Source organism: Agelaius phoeniceus, chromosome 7 (genome assembly GCF_051311805.1).
Source record: "Agelaius phoeniceus isolate bAgePho1 chromosome 7, bAgePho1.hap1, whole genome shotgun sequence".
Classification (NCBI taxonomy): Eukaryota; Metazoa; Chordata; class Aves; order Passeriformes; family Icteridae; genus Agelaius; species Agelaius phoeniceus.
In genome coordinates, this window is record NC_135271.1 from 32,652,535 (window position 1) to 32,665,058 (window position 12,524).

General features: G+C 40.3%; 1 protein-coding gene across 5 annotated transcripts in view; it reads right to left on the reverse strand.

Annotated features, from left to right (window-relative positions):
- The window catches only part of SCN2A (sodium voltage-gated channel alpha subunit 2), a 73,633-nt gene that overhangs the window by 53,670 nt on the left and 7,439 nt on the right, over positions 1–12,524 (reverse strand). Inside the window, exon 1 of one of the 5 annotated variants that reach the window (XM_077181466.1) lies at positions 1,142–1,226. The exons of the other annotated variants lie outside the window; for them this stretch is intronic. The gene's annotated coding sequence lies outside the window, so the exon portion shown is untranslated. Of the gene's footprint in view, positions 1–1,141; positions 1,227–12,524 lie in introns of those variants that run through there. 5 annotated transcript variants of the gene reach the window in all.

Below are 12,524 nucleotides of genomic sequence, written 5' to 3' on the forward strand. Positions count from 1 at the left end.
CCCATGAATAAAGTAGGAGATATTTTCCATTACATTCAGTGTGAGGAATCAACAGTTCTGAAGTATTTGGTTCAGTGTTGAGTGAGACTGCAGACAATGTAGCTCCTTATTACCCTGAAAGCTACATCTTGGACCAGTCCTCCCTCTAGCTATATGGACCAGAAATGACTCTTAGAATCCACTATTGCCACGTAAGGCCAGAAGGATCAGTTGAAAACAGTACAAGATGCTTCTCTTTGAGTACAAATATGCTGCCTTTGCTGAACTGCCAGCTCAGGAAACAAGGTTCAGGCATAAGCACCTGTATTCAGATCCCCTGCTTGGCAACACACTGTGCACTGGAAGAATTGCTGAATTAAACAAAACTGATTCTAATCATTACATCCTGCACTTAGATCTTTTACATCTGATATCATATCAATTGTACATATATTTCACAAATTTCACCAGCAAGAGCAGGGTCATCTCTTCTTAATGAAGAAGAGGCAGGCAGTTCAGTTAAAAAGAACAGTGGAAAATATTCCCAATGCAAATACTTTGATCTGAATTTGCAAACAGGCTATCTGCTGTAGCCTACAAGAATTTTTCTCAAGCATCCTTCTGAGTAAGCATATTAAAAATATAGCAAATGCAATAAAATAACAAATTCTGAGTAAGACAATATACCCAGAAACAATAATCAGATTAAAATGATACAAAAGTTTGAATACAATCAGCCTGATCCTATTTTACTGTCTCACTTAGCACACATACCCCGGCACAGCCGCAACAAATTAATATTTTTGAAGGCTGTTAAATAAGCTGCAACATGATGCTTTCTCCTCCTTTTCAACCATATGCACACAGCCACTTACACCTACACAATCCACACAGATCCCAACTCCTGCAGGTCTCCCTGTGAGCATGCTCTTCCACTGCAGGCAAATGCACCTGGTGCATTCTGTCATGGACGGTCTGTACCAAACTGCTGCTGAAGCTGCTCTCACTACCAGCAGCAGAAAGGTTCACTAGGAAAATGAAAGTGGTCCTACAGCAGGATCCTGTTAGATTTTATTTCTAATTACAGAAGGGAAAAAAAAAAAGAAAAAGAAAAAGCATAATTCTGTTTTAATACTGCAGGAAACAATTAAAAATTCATTACCAGTGAAGAATCTTGCAGCTATGTGGGTTTGGAATGGCACCAGAGAAGACTGCAGTTAAAATTCCATCATGCCTTTTCCTTTTTTTTTTTTTTTTCCTTTCTTCTTCTTTTTTATTTTTTTTTAAATTCTCCTTTTACAGACCACACCTAACTTCCTGCTGAAGGATCCTGGTTATTGAAGTAAAGTCTGGCATTTCCTGTGTGAGCCTACTAAGTGCTGTAACTCTTACTGCCAGTAGATGGTACTGATATATACTCATGAATTCTTAGAAATGGTAAAGAATTTTTGCATGCTTGAGTTTGCTTAAACTGAGACTCTTGCACTAAAATATATGATTTTATATAACCAGTCAAGTCTCAAGATTCTCAAAAATTCTTTTGAATACATAGCAGCTACTGCTGATATGACCATAGCTGTTAAAACTGTGAAAGTGTGAAAGAAAGAAAGTAGGAGGGATAGCGAAGTAAGAGAAATCAAAAAATGGAGGTTACACAGGCAGAGTATAACCTAAGCAATTGCTGAAACTGTATTATCAGCAGTCTGGATTATTTTAAACTACAGGTAGTGCAAATATTCTAAAATAAATGCATGCAATATGTTCACTGTGCATTCTTTCTGAATGCAGAATGGCCAGCAAAGGGAGGGAAGGAGGGCACTTCTGAGTGTTCCCTGCAGCAGAGAGTTCCTGGACAGAAGTCAGCTATTCTTGCTCCCTGCTGCAGCAGGTGGTTGGGAGCACAGTAAGCCACTCTCCGTGGCAAATCAGTAAAACACCCCCTTTGGGCCCCACTCCACCAAAACACCATCCTACTTCTTTCCACCCTTCTGCTTGCTCGGTATTTTCCATGCCTACCAATTTTCATACTTTTTCCTCCTGCAGCACCAATAAAACTTTTTTATCTCTCTCCTGCCTCACCATCAACCTTGTGCCCTTCCCTCCTTCGTTCACACTTTTCACACTTCCTTCCTTCTTCCAAACTTTTCAAGCAAGACACATTGCTGTATCCATACGTTCAGATCTTCTGGCAGTCATTTACTCTCTGCTGTCTCCTTTCCTTCAGCCACAAAGAGGACAAAAAAAAAGGTGTGAAAGCTAATAAAAAGCAAAAGGTCAGTCTAAAGTGAGAGATGTTGGAGAAGGAATTAAGAGAGTGACTGAAGAGACATCACTGTGGCTTTGAAAAACAGACACTGAAGAGGGGAGAAAATACTGATAATTTTTTTCCTTTTGTAATTATGGTGACAGAATGGTGAAGAGTTTGACTTGGTCAAAATAAGATTTTTAAAATTTTCAGCAACTAAGACAAAATGTGCCAAATCAGAACTATAATTGAACCACATCAAAATTATTGATTTGGTTTTCATTAATTTAAATATTACACAATATTTTAAAATAATGTTAAAAACCTTTTTAGAAAAGTGTTTCATTCTATAGGGCTTTCTATTTTCACAGATGATTCAAAGAAATAAACAAAAAGTTTACAAATAATTCCATGAAACCAAGTTTTTGGTTAAGAAGCTTTGGATGAAAACTCCTGGCTGTCTCTAATTAGGACTACAGTTTACTTGTGGATGTTTTGAACTCTCAGAATAAGAGGATTATGAGGCAGCACAGATTCACAGAAGGAGTAGAAGAGCTTCTACCTACAAAAGCATTTTGAATATTTGTTTGTATGCATAGGCAACTGCTTTTGTAGGAAAGTTACAGTAAACCAAGTACCTGAAAAGCTGGGCTAATTCACACAATATGGAAAAGGTGCCTCATTCTTCCATTAACAGTAAATTAAATGAAAGCATCTGATTATTTGTTTCTTATTGTAAGAGTCTGAAATTACCAGAGATCTCATTTTGATTCCACCAGTGCTATACAATCTACAAGCACAGTGTGAGGAAGGACAGCAAAAAGAGAAGACTAAAAAGCAATAGCCAGGGGACATTGTATCCCATTGCATTAAAGGCTTGGGTCTACAGTCTTACCAGGCTGTAAGGAAAAATGAACAAGTATTTTGGAGAGGCAGACTACACAGGAAATGCAATATCAGCTTTGCAGTCTAAAAGAAAAATATATGTACTTCTAAAGAGGAGACAACAGTAATACATCTAGAGAAGCTTGTAACAATCCTTAAAATATATTAGCTAATATACATAGCTATAGTAAATCTAACAGATAAAATTATTAGAGCTAAAAGGGAAAATTATTAAATCAAATAGAAAATATCAATGAAAACCCAATTCAACATAGCCTATGTTTAAGAACTATTGTGTGAACATGGTAAAAAATTGCCTAAAACATAAACATGAAATAAGAATAGCAATTCTGGTAATAAGTCATTCCAACTGCTGTCTAGCTTCCCACCTACAGCCATGGGTACATTTTATGAACAGTTTTATCACTGACGGTATCCATCTTCCCTCTACTGTGGCATGTGTGAAAGCTTGAAATGGACCTTGTCATTTACTCATCTGGTAAAATACAAGGCCCACAGAGAGGACAGAGATGAAGAGGTGTTCAGTGTCATGTGTAAAGAAACTCCACATTAGGGTGAATGATTTTTGACAGGACAGAGCCAAGAGAAACCTCCTAATCTTTTCCTGATGTCCTAAGAGACATTTAGAATTCTGATTAATAAACAATCCTGATTAATAAAATTAGAAGGGAAATAGATTACCAGTTTTTCCTCAGAAACGTGTAAAAAACTGTCTTTGTTCAATGGCAAAGCAAAGCATTAAAATGCACAATTGGCAACTGGCCATCATTCTCTGTGGTTCTGTGATCGTTTTACTCTCCAGCTGTGTGTCCCTGTACGATATTAGATTGTCCCTAATTGCATGACTTTTCATTTATAGTTCTGAATTTCATTTCGTTCCACTAACACCAGTCATCAAGCTCATCTAGTCCTTTCTGTATAATAGCTTGCTCAGTCTTTGACAATGCCTTACAACTTTGTGATAGGAGCAAATTACATTGGCATATTTCCATTTCTTTGCTGAAACAATAAATTAAACTTTAAATAAAATCTGTCCCAAAATTAAAACAGTGGCAAGCAACTTTGACCAAAGCATAGGTTACTGTGATACTTGCTGTAGTTTGCAAAATATGTTAATACTACTCTAAGACCTTCAATCTTAAAAAAACTCAACACCATTAATTTTATGCTCTAAAATAAAATAGTATTTTAATTGAAAGAGCAAAAGAGACCTACCTAAGCAGAGCTTTTTCTTCTTGTAAATATATGCATTTAATTGAAAACATTGAATCTAAAGAATTCCTGTCACCTCTTCCCCCGTGATACTTACAATTCTTACTATACTACTAAATTAATCATGGTGATCTAGGTAACTGAAAAACATGTTTGCTAGCTTTGAGATGACATGAAACTGGGAGGGCTACAAGTAAACTGGAGGATAGTATTAGAATTTCAAATGTCCTGACAAACAACAAAATGGACTCAAAAAGAAATGCAATTGAAGAAATGGAAGTTCTACATTTTATACTTAGACAATATGGAAAGAATTCAGGCCACAGAAATAAAACATCCAAGGAAATGTAGGGTCCATGAGACCCTACATCTGAAAGCTTCCAGGGAGATAGAAAATTTGACTTAATTTTACATTTAAAAGATCGATTGAAGACACAATGACTGTCTTTATATGTCCGAAAAGCTTTTCCAAAGAAGCAAAGGAATTTGTTTTCTTTTTATCTAACATACAGATAAACAGGTTGTGGCATTAAATTGCAGCAAGAAGGTTTGTTAGAAAAACTTTTTACCAGTGAAAAAAGGGAATTAACAGAGGAGACATATGACAATTTTTCAAGGACTTTAAGAACATCTAGAACTCAGAAGGAAAAGATCAGTAGTAAGTGTGAGTTTTGTAGCAAAACTGATCAGGATGAGAATCAAGAAACTTGTAACAGGCCTTACTGTTTTAGGGTCTTAGTAAGTGTAGGTTTCTCATTGTTTTGTGCTGCTTCATCTGTTATGTTTTTCCCCAGGCCTAGAGGAAGCTGTCAGCACTCCACGGAACTGCATGAAAGATTGCATAAAATGGGATTGCCCTGTTGGAAGGTGGAAGGTTTAGAGCTGGTGCAGTACCTCTGCTAAAATTTATGTTTTCACTGCTTCACTACTGAAATTAGACAGCAAATAAACATCAGTCCTCCTGTGCCTGAGGTTTGTGTGTCTCATACAACACTCCACTGTCTGTTCAGTAGCCATAGCTGAGACAGAGGCCCCTTCATACAATATCGTGTACTGAACTGTGCACTTTGAGCAGTAGGTGTTCCTGCAAAACAAATCTTTCCAAATGGCTCTACAAGAGCTATATAAAAACACAGCTTCCTACACATTTCCAACATTTTAGATGGATGTATAACCAGCAAGTTACCTTTGAAAAAGCAGTTACTTGAAAACTTAAGCCAATATGAGATAGTTCTGTCAGAAAGGACAGATGCATTTTCCACCCACTCTTACCCTGCTCATTTCCCACTGTGTTGGCCTGAGCTTTTCTGCACCTCTGCATTTTAGCCAGATCAGCCCACTAGTCTGGCTGAAAACTGTAAATAACTGGGCAGATTTCAGAAAGATCAAAGAGCTGATCCATCACACTTCAGAAAAGGAATCAGGAATCTCGAGATGTCCTCTCACTTTAGAGTGAAAAGGACTAGCTGGCTACCTTCAGCGTCTACCAAATCATAGTGCTTCACCTAAGTGCAAGCTCAAAAGGCTTAAGGCACCAGAATATGAACAAATGGATCTCCAGAGCCTGAACAGTGGAGCAGAACAGGGCCCTAACAAATATTGGCACAGATCCTTTACCTGGTATAGAACCCAGTATAAGTAGAATAAAGAGGCAAAAAGAGTCACTAAAATACCTAAATGCTAGCAAATCTAAAGATCAAATTAGGCTACCACTGAGTTACAGCAGCCACAGGACTGCTCTTCCAAGATAAGAAAGTAACCAGGATCACCTGTTTCCTTTCAACATGGACATCAGGACAGCATTTTAAGAAAAATGTGTAGCAAGGATCATATAATGTGAAAGCAGATATAGAAAGATCCATACTGAGAAAGTTTGGGGGTCCTTCAAATCAATTTTCTTACTCTCTTTAAAACTTATTTCAGGCAACTATCCATAGGTCTCTGACAAGATGTACTTCAAAGAATTATTTTCTAAAAATTGGTGAAAATCAGTTACTTGTTATCTTTAATTACTGTTAACCAATAATTGGAAATTACTTGCATTTGTTAAACCATTTTCCTCTTTTATCAGAAATAGCCTTTGAAAAATTGCTGCTTTTCAATCAAATGTCAGAGCACGAACAAAAAAGCTACTTGTCTTTCCAGATGAGAGGCCCTTAAATCCTTCCTTCTAGTTAGACAATTAGACAATCTGGATTTTTCACTTGATGAAAATACCATTCTTAACTTTTTTATTTACTACAGTGAGATAAGCTTTCTGCCGGACTGTAATGATCTCCTCCAGTGCTCCTTGACCACAGGGAAAAACAAAGGCTGACTTAAATCCAAGAAAGGTTCAAAACAACAGTTCAAGTTTCCCTTGACAAAAAGAGAAATACTGTCTCCAAATCAAAGAGCAATGTGGGAAGACAATGCAAGAGTATTCACCAAATCCCTAATGAAGCTGATTAAGTGATTACAGCCTTTCAGCTATCTAGCTTCAGTGGGCTCTTCTTCAAATCAATCTTTGCCCTGATACACATCATGAGAAACTATCCCCACAAGTAGAGTCTTGTGTGTCAGGCTAGAGATATATCCATTTTTAGTGTGTTTGTGTGGGGAGAGTGAATATACAATTCAAAGATGTAATGATAACAGAAGTGCCATATGTATGGGATGAGCTAGATATTTCCAGATGCCAGAATAGGAGAATGTGCTGACTACTTATGCTGTTAATAAAACATGCTGTGATTTCTTTCCTGACAAACCAGAACTCAGAATTTAGCATTCCCAGTATGGGCATTATGCAAAGATGTTTAGAATTAAATCTCTAATTAATCTTAACCACAGCATGGCTACAGAAAATTCATATATAATTTATATCCTCAGGATACAAGGCACCAGGTAGATGGGAGATTCTAACATCTCCCAAACATCTGTCTAGAAGTTTTGGATTAACAACATAAATCATTATTCTGAACCTACTGACAAATTATTGTGGGAAATATTCTGTGATGCTACTTTTATCGCCTCTTAGTGTATTCTGTTGCAAACACACCCCATGAATAAGCCTGTGCCTTATCAGTTATCGCTTACGTAAGCCCAGGCCAGGCTCCGACAGGGAAGCCGGGCGAAGCTTCCCTCGAGCCAGGGACAAAGAGGCACGGACCGAGCCCTCCATCTCCATGAGCTGCCGCGAGCAGCCTCCACTTCCACGCAAAACATTTCCACCCTCTCCTTGTAACCCGGCACCGCCGACAGGGCGGGCGCTGCGGCGAGCCGGGAGCAGCGCGAAGCAGGCAGGGGAGTAAGGCAGGGGGAGCAGGGCGGAGCCCGCCGGGCGCCACCGCCCAGCCCGCCCCGCCGGCGGGTGCTGCAGGTGCGGCACCGAGCCGCCGCCCTGAGCCTCGGCACCCGCCGTGGGCACAGCCAGGGGAGCCGGGCAGCCCGGTGTCTCTGGAAGCGTCGAGGCCGAGTGAGAAGGCGGCCGGGGAGGCGGCGGGGAGCGGCCGGGCTCCGCAATGGCGCGGCGCCCAGGGGAGGTTGCCAGGCAACCGGTCCGGCGGCTGCGGCACCGCGCTGCGCAGGGGGAGCGCCGCCGCCCGCGGGCCCGGGGACTCCCGCAAAGCCTCCGCTGCCACACGGCCTGCTCCAGGGGGACAGCTGCCCCCGGCGGCTTCAGCAGGGCCCGCTCACACGGGAGCAGCAGGAGGGGCGGGAGGCAGCAGGTGTTTCGGGCAGACAACGGCAGGAGAGGCAGAAGTGGAGGGGGTTGCTGAGGGGAACCCGCCCTCCAGAGCCACCGGCGAAGGAGAGCGGAGCCCCGCCGGGCGAGGTCCCTCCCCGCTGTCCCAGGAACCGAGCTGAGCAGCAATGGAGCAAAATTCAGGCTTTAGCATCAGGGCGGGAAGAAACCGGGGGATCACCGTCCCTCCTTCAGTTAGCTTTGCGTACCGTCTGTATTGAATACAGAGTCAGCCATGCTGCCTACTGCCTGCAGCCAGCCAATTCCCCTGCTCCGGGTGGGCGGGTGTTGTGGGGCTTTTTTAAATAGGAAACGGTGACTGTAAAACCATAGAAACGGACCTAGGGAGTGGGGTGCTGGGACAGTTTTTACATCATCTCCACTCTTTTCAAGCTGTTTTTGATAAAAAAATTAACCTCATCCGCTACATGCCAAAACCCCTGAGTTTTGACTTGGTGTATGTGAGAGGACGTGCGGGTGTACATGTCCTATTTGTAACTTTGCAAATTAAAGAGAACCTGGATCTGAACGGAGCATTGTCTAAATAGGCTTGCATTTGCAAAGATAGCTGACTAGTGAGAAACAAAACTGCCTGTTGAGAAACTTCCAAACCCAAAACACAATAGGCACAGAAAGCTTGAGGACCATCCCACATGGGGGAAACAAATATCTCCATGGATAACAGATGAGAATTTCTCCCCCGGGAACTGTACTGACGCTGACAGGTTCCCTGCAGCTGCACAGCACCAGCTGCCAAGGGGCTCCTGCAGGAGTTAATGCAGCTTGAAAGAAGCATTAACTCCTTGGATATCTATCAACCTTCAAGGGCAGGATGCCACAAAATGTTTCCTCATAAGCACTACTCATGCCTCCACTACGTAGCTGCACCTGGAAACACATCAAGGTCTCTAAAGGAGATAGAATCACATGCACAAAAAACCGCAACTACAAAAAAGCACAAGTGCGCAGTACAACTTCCTTTCTCATTCATGGTCCCCACCAGATTCCCTTTGCCACTGGAATGGAAGAGCTGGCTTTGTTTCAGTAAAGTGCCACTTCAAATAAACTAGAAGCAAAGTGGTTTCAGTGATTCTGGAAATTAAATCACAGATGCGGTCCCATATTTACTTTTAAATATTCTTTTAGTCTTAGGATGGTTTATGGTTAGCGGTTCTTACTATATCCTTAGGGACAGAGTGCAGATGGGTCCAAGCCAGCTACTAGTTACAAGTTGTGATGTCTCATGCTAATTGCAGATGGGGCTGATGGTACTGTTTATTACTGAGAGACTTGACATTGACCTATCAGTTTTCCTTTTATTTTTTTCTTCTTCCTCTCTTGATCACTTATGCCAAACTTGAAGTGCTGGGGCTAAAATTTTACATTTTTGCCTCGGACCAATTTTTAGAGGGAAGCTTCAAATCAAATGAAACTATTTCTAAGAAAAAGGCAATGTATATGTATTTACCCTTAAATTTTATAGCTACCAATTTTCAAAGCATGAATAAGTCACATTCTTTGGGACTTTTTCTTTTTGAATAGTATCTTTAATACTTGCTTAGAGTTAAAATTTTTGAAAAATTAGTTTGCACGTATTTGAAAGAACACCCCAGAGATTTACAAGGGTGAATTACAGAGATAATGCATTTTTCTGTTTATGTTTCATTGTCCATCTGAAGGCATTTTCCTTCAACTGAAGTCTGTCTTTGTGGACTCTGCTGATCCAGGAGTGGGAATGCTTTCATCTTTTTGTTCTAGATCATTTTGTTATGTTCATTATTAAAGAAACCAAACCAAACAAACAAGGAAAAAAAAACCATAAAAGCCCAGAAGGAAATATAGAAGGAAAAGGGGGCATTTAGGAGAAAAGGGAGACATATCTCAGATTGAAGACCGGCAGCATAAGAAACCTCCAGGGAAATGATACGTGTAAGAACTGTCTGCCTGGATAAAGTAACTGTCTCAAAATTGGCTGCAGTAGTCCTGCAGGCTGGCTGCAGAGACGTGAAAATTTCAAAGACTTGTAGATTATTATGATCATAAACTTCATCTAGGTTGATCAATTTGAATACAAAGGAGACCAGGCTGGGGAACAGAAGCCGAGGAGGAAGCAGTATAATGGAGAAAGCAGACATAGGAGAAAGCAAAAAAAACTTGGGATGAATGAGCAAGAGAGGGAATACTGAGATAACTGGACTGGAATTAATTGGACGAATGGACAAAAAAATGTGAAAATGAGTTTATAAATGTGACAGGATCTCTGTGAAGTATGTGTAAACATGTATTCAATAACTCATTCATATGTGTATCAACATGGCCTCCCTAAAACTGTGTATGAACACGCCCATAAAAGGTCCCTATTACTATAGGAAAAAGGACTGAAATGACAGCATAGAATTGAGGTCTGCTGTAGTTTTAGTGCATTTCTCAGTAGATACTGTAATGCAATGTTCACTGTCTGATGTAGTATACAATATGGATGAGCTCTTAAAAGCAGTGAGATTTGTTTTGGAGGAGACTTCCTTGATTTGTTGGTGCTGCACAGGGATCAGGAGAAGTGACTAGTGGGAAGGGGAAAAGAAGGATGATAACTCTGTGTCCTTCATGCAAGGTCTGTATGCTGTTTTGGAGAACTGGCCATGCCACAAGTAGGGTTTGCCTTCTCTGGCATTGGATGCCTGTATCTATTGGCATCTGCATCTAAGCCAATCTGAACTCCTTTCATATTTCTGGAGAAAAGTAGGTCTTGTAAAAGGCAATTCTTCTGACCTATTTCAGATATCTACCCTAAGATGAGGCAAGTTGTGCCCACATCAAGAAGTGTCTGTCTCTCTGGACTGACTAGAAAAGGGGCAAGAGATGAGTACTCAGTACTGCCTGATGGTAGGCAATTCACTCAAACTGCTGTTTTCACAACTAGCTACAAATCATGATTTCTAGAATGTAAAGACAGCCTTAATTCAGTGCTCCACAGCATACTTTTAATGTGACTTTTTAAGTGTGAAATATTTAGTAGATCCTTTTACTTCCACACCTCCTTACTAAATATCAGCCACTTATTTTGCGCCCATTACCATTGTTCCCATTTTGTGTTTTAGGAAGGAGAACCACATGTGTTTTGGGAACCAGAATAACATATGAAAATATATAGGGTCTGCATTCTGATACACATTGACAGAGACGAGGGAAAATTGTATATTCCTGTTGTAGTACTGAACAATATGTATTAATTACTGTAATTTTAATGGTTATTATGTATTACAGTTCTGCCAACTGTCCAAAGCTTCACACTACAGGCATCTCTACAGCTGAGTAACTATGTCTTTTAAATGAAGATGTCATCAGTGGGAGACACATAAGACTGGATGTGTATTCAAAATTTGGCAACCAAAAGGGAAAAATTAAACCAAACAGCATGAAATTACATCCTATGATGAGTAATATGGTTGTTGATTTGTGCAGAATGCAGCCAAATGGTTATATAGGATTGCCAGACCATCATACAGGAACTGTTAGAAAGCTTAAGAGCTGCCCCTTCATCCCCTCCATGTCCCAAGCAAAGGCAGAGAGCAAATATCATCACTACTCCCCAGTGACCTGCATGCTTGTTTCCCTGGGTAATGAAAAGCCCAGTCAGATATATAACATTAAAAAGCATTAAACAAGTCTCTATTAAATTTAGAAGATTTGCTTTTTGCTCTGAAAGGAAACAGAGTAGTTAATTGGCCCACAATTAAATAGAAATGCCATTAAAAAAATCCTGAAACAGTTTGCCAGGCCCAGTTTCTGTTTGCCTTTTATAGTGTTCTCAAACCCTGTCATATCAAGACATAAACTGAAAATATTCTGAACGCTATGAAAACATCTTTATGGATCAATTTATCCTGAGGGACAATGTGCCTATGGCCAACACATGCAGTTAAGTAAGAGCAGGAAGGTACTATCACTATTGCATCAAGAAACTTGAAAGGCCTGAGGGAGCAATGCAGATTCATAAGTACAGGATCAGAGGGAATGGTTATGAGTGCTTACTCTGATATTCTGCCCAGTGTGGATTATACCAGTACCTTGATTTGAAAAGTGTCTCAGCTGAAACACACCAAATTCATGAGAAACCCTTAGTAAGTTACCTTGTGGCAAAGTATTATTGCAATAACTTGGGTGCCTTGTTTCATACTCGGACATCACTTTCCTGGGTAGTGATGTTAGGAAAAGAAGAAGTGCCACAGAAGTATGGAAATGTGCCAGAAATGGAAAGCTGAGTACTTACATCATATAGCTGCCCAAAACTAATTTTTCATAGCTCCTGGTTGTCTTCATAAGAGGGAGAAAACAATTAACAGCTTTAAAGTTTAGTCTCTTTTTTTAAAAAATGCAGATTCAGTTTCAAGGTAACTTTATTAAAAAAAAGGAGTGGAGGCTTGCTCATTATAATATTTTATAACTATGGGGAAAAGA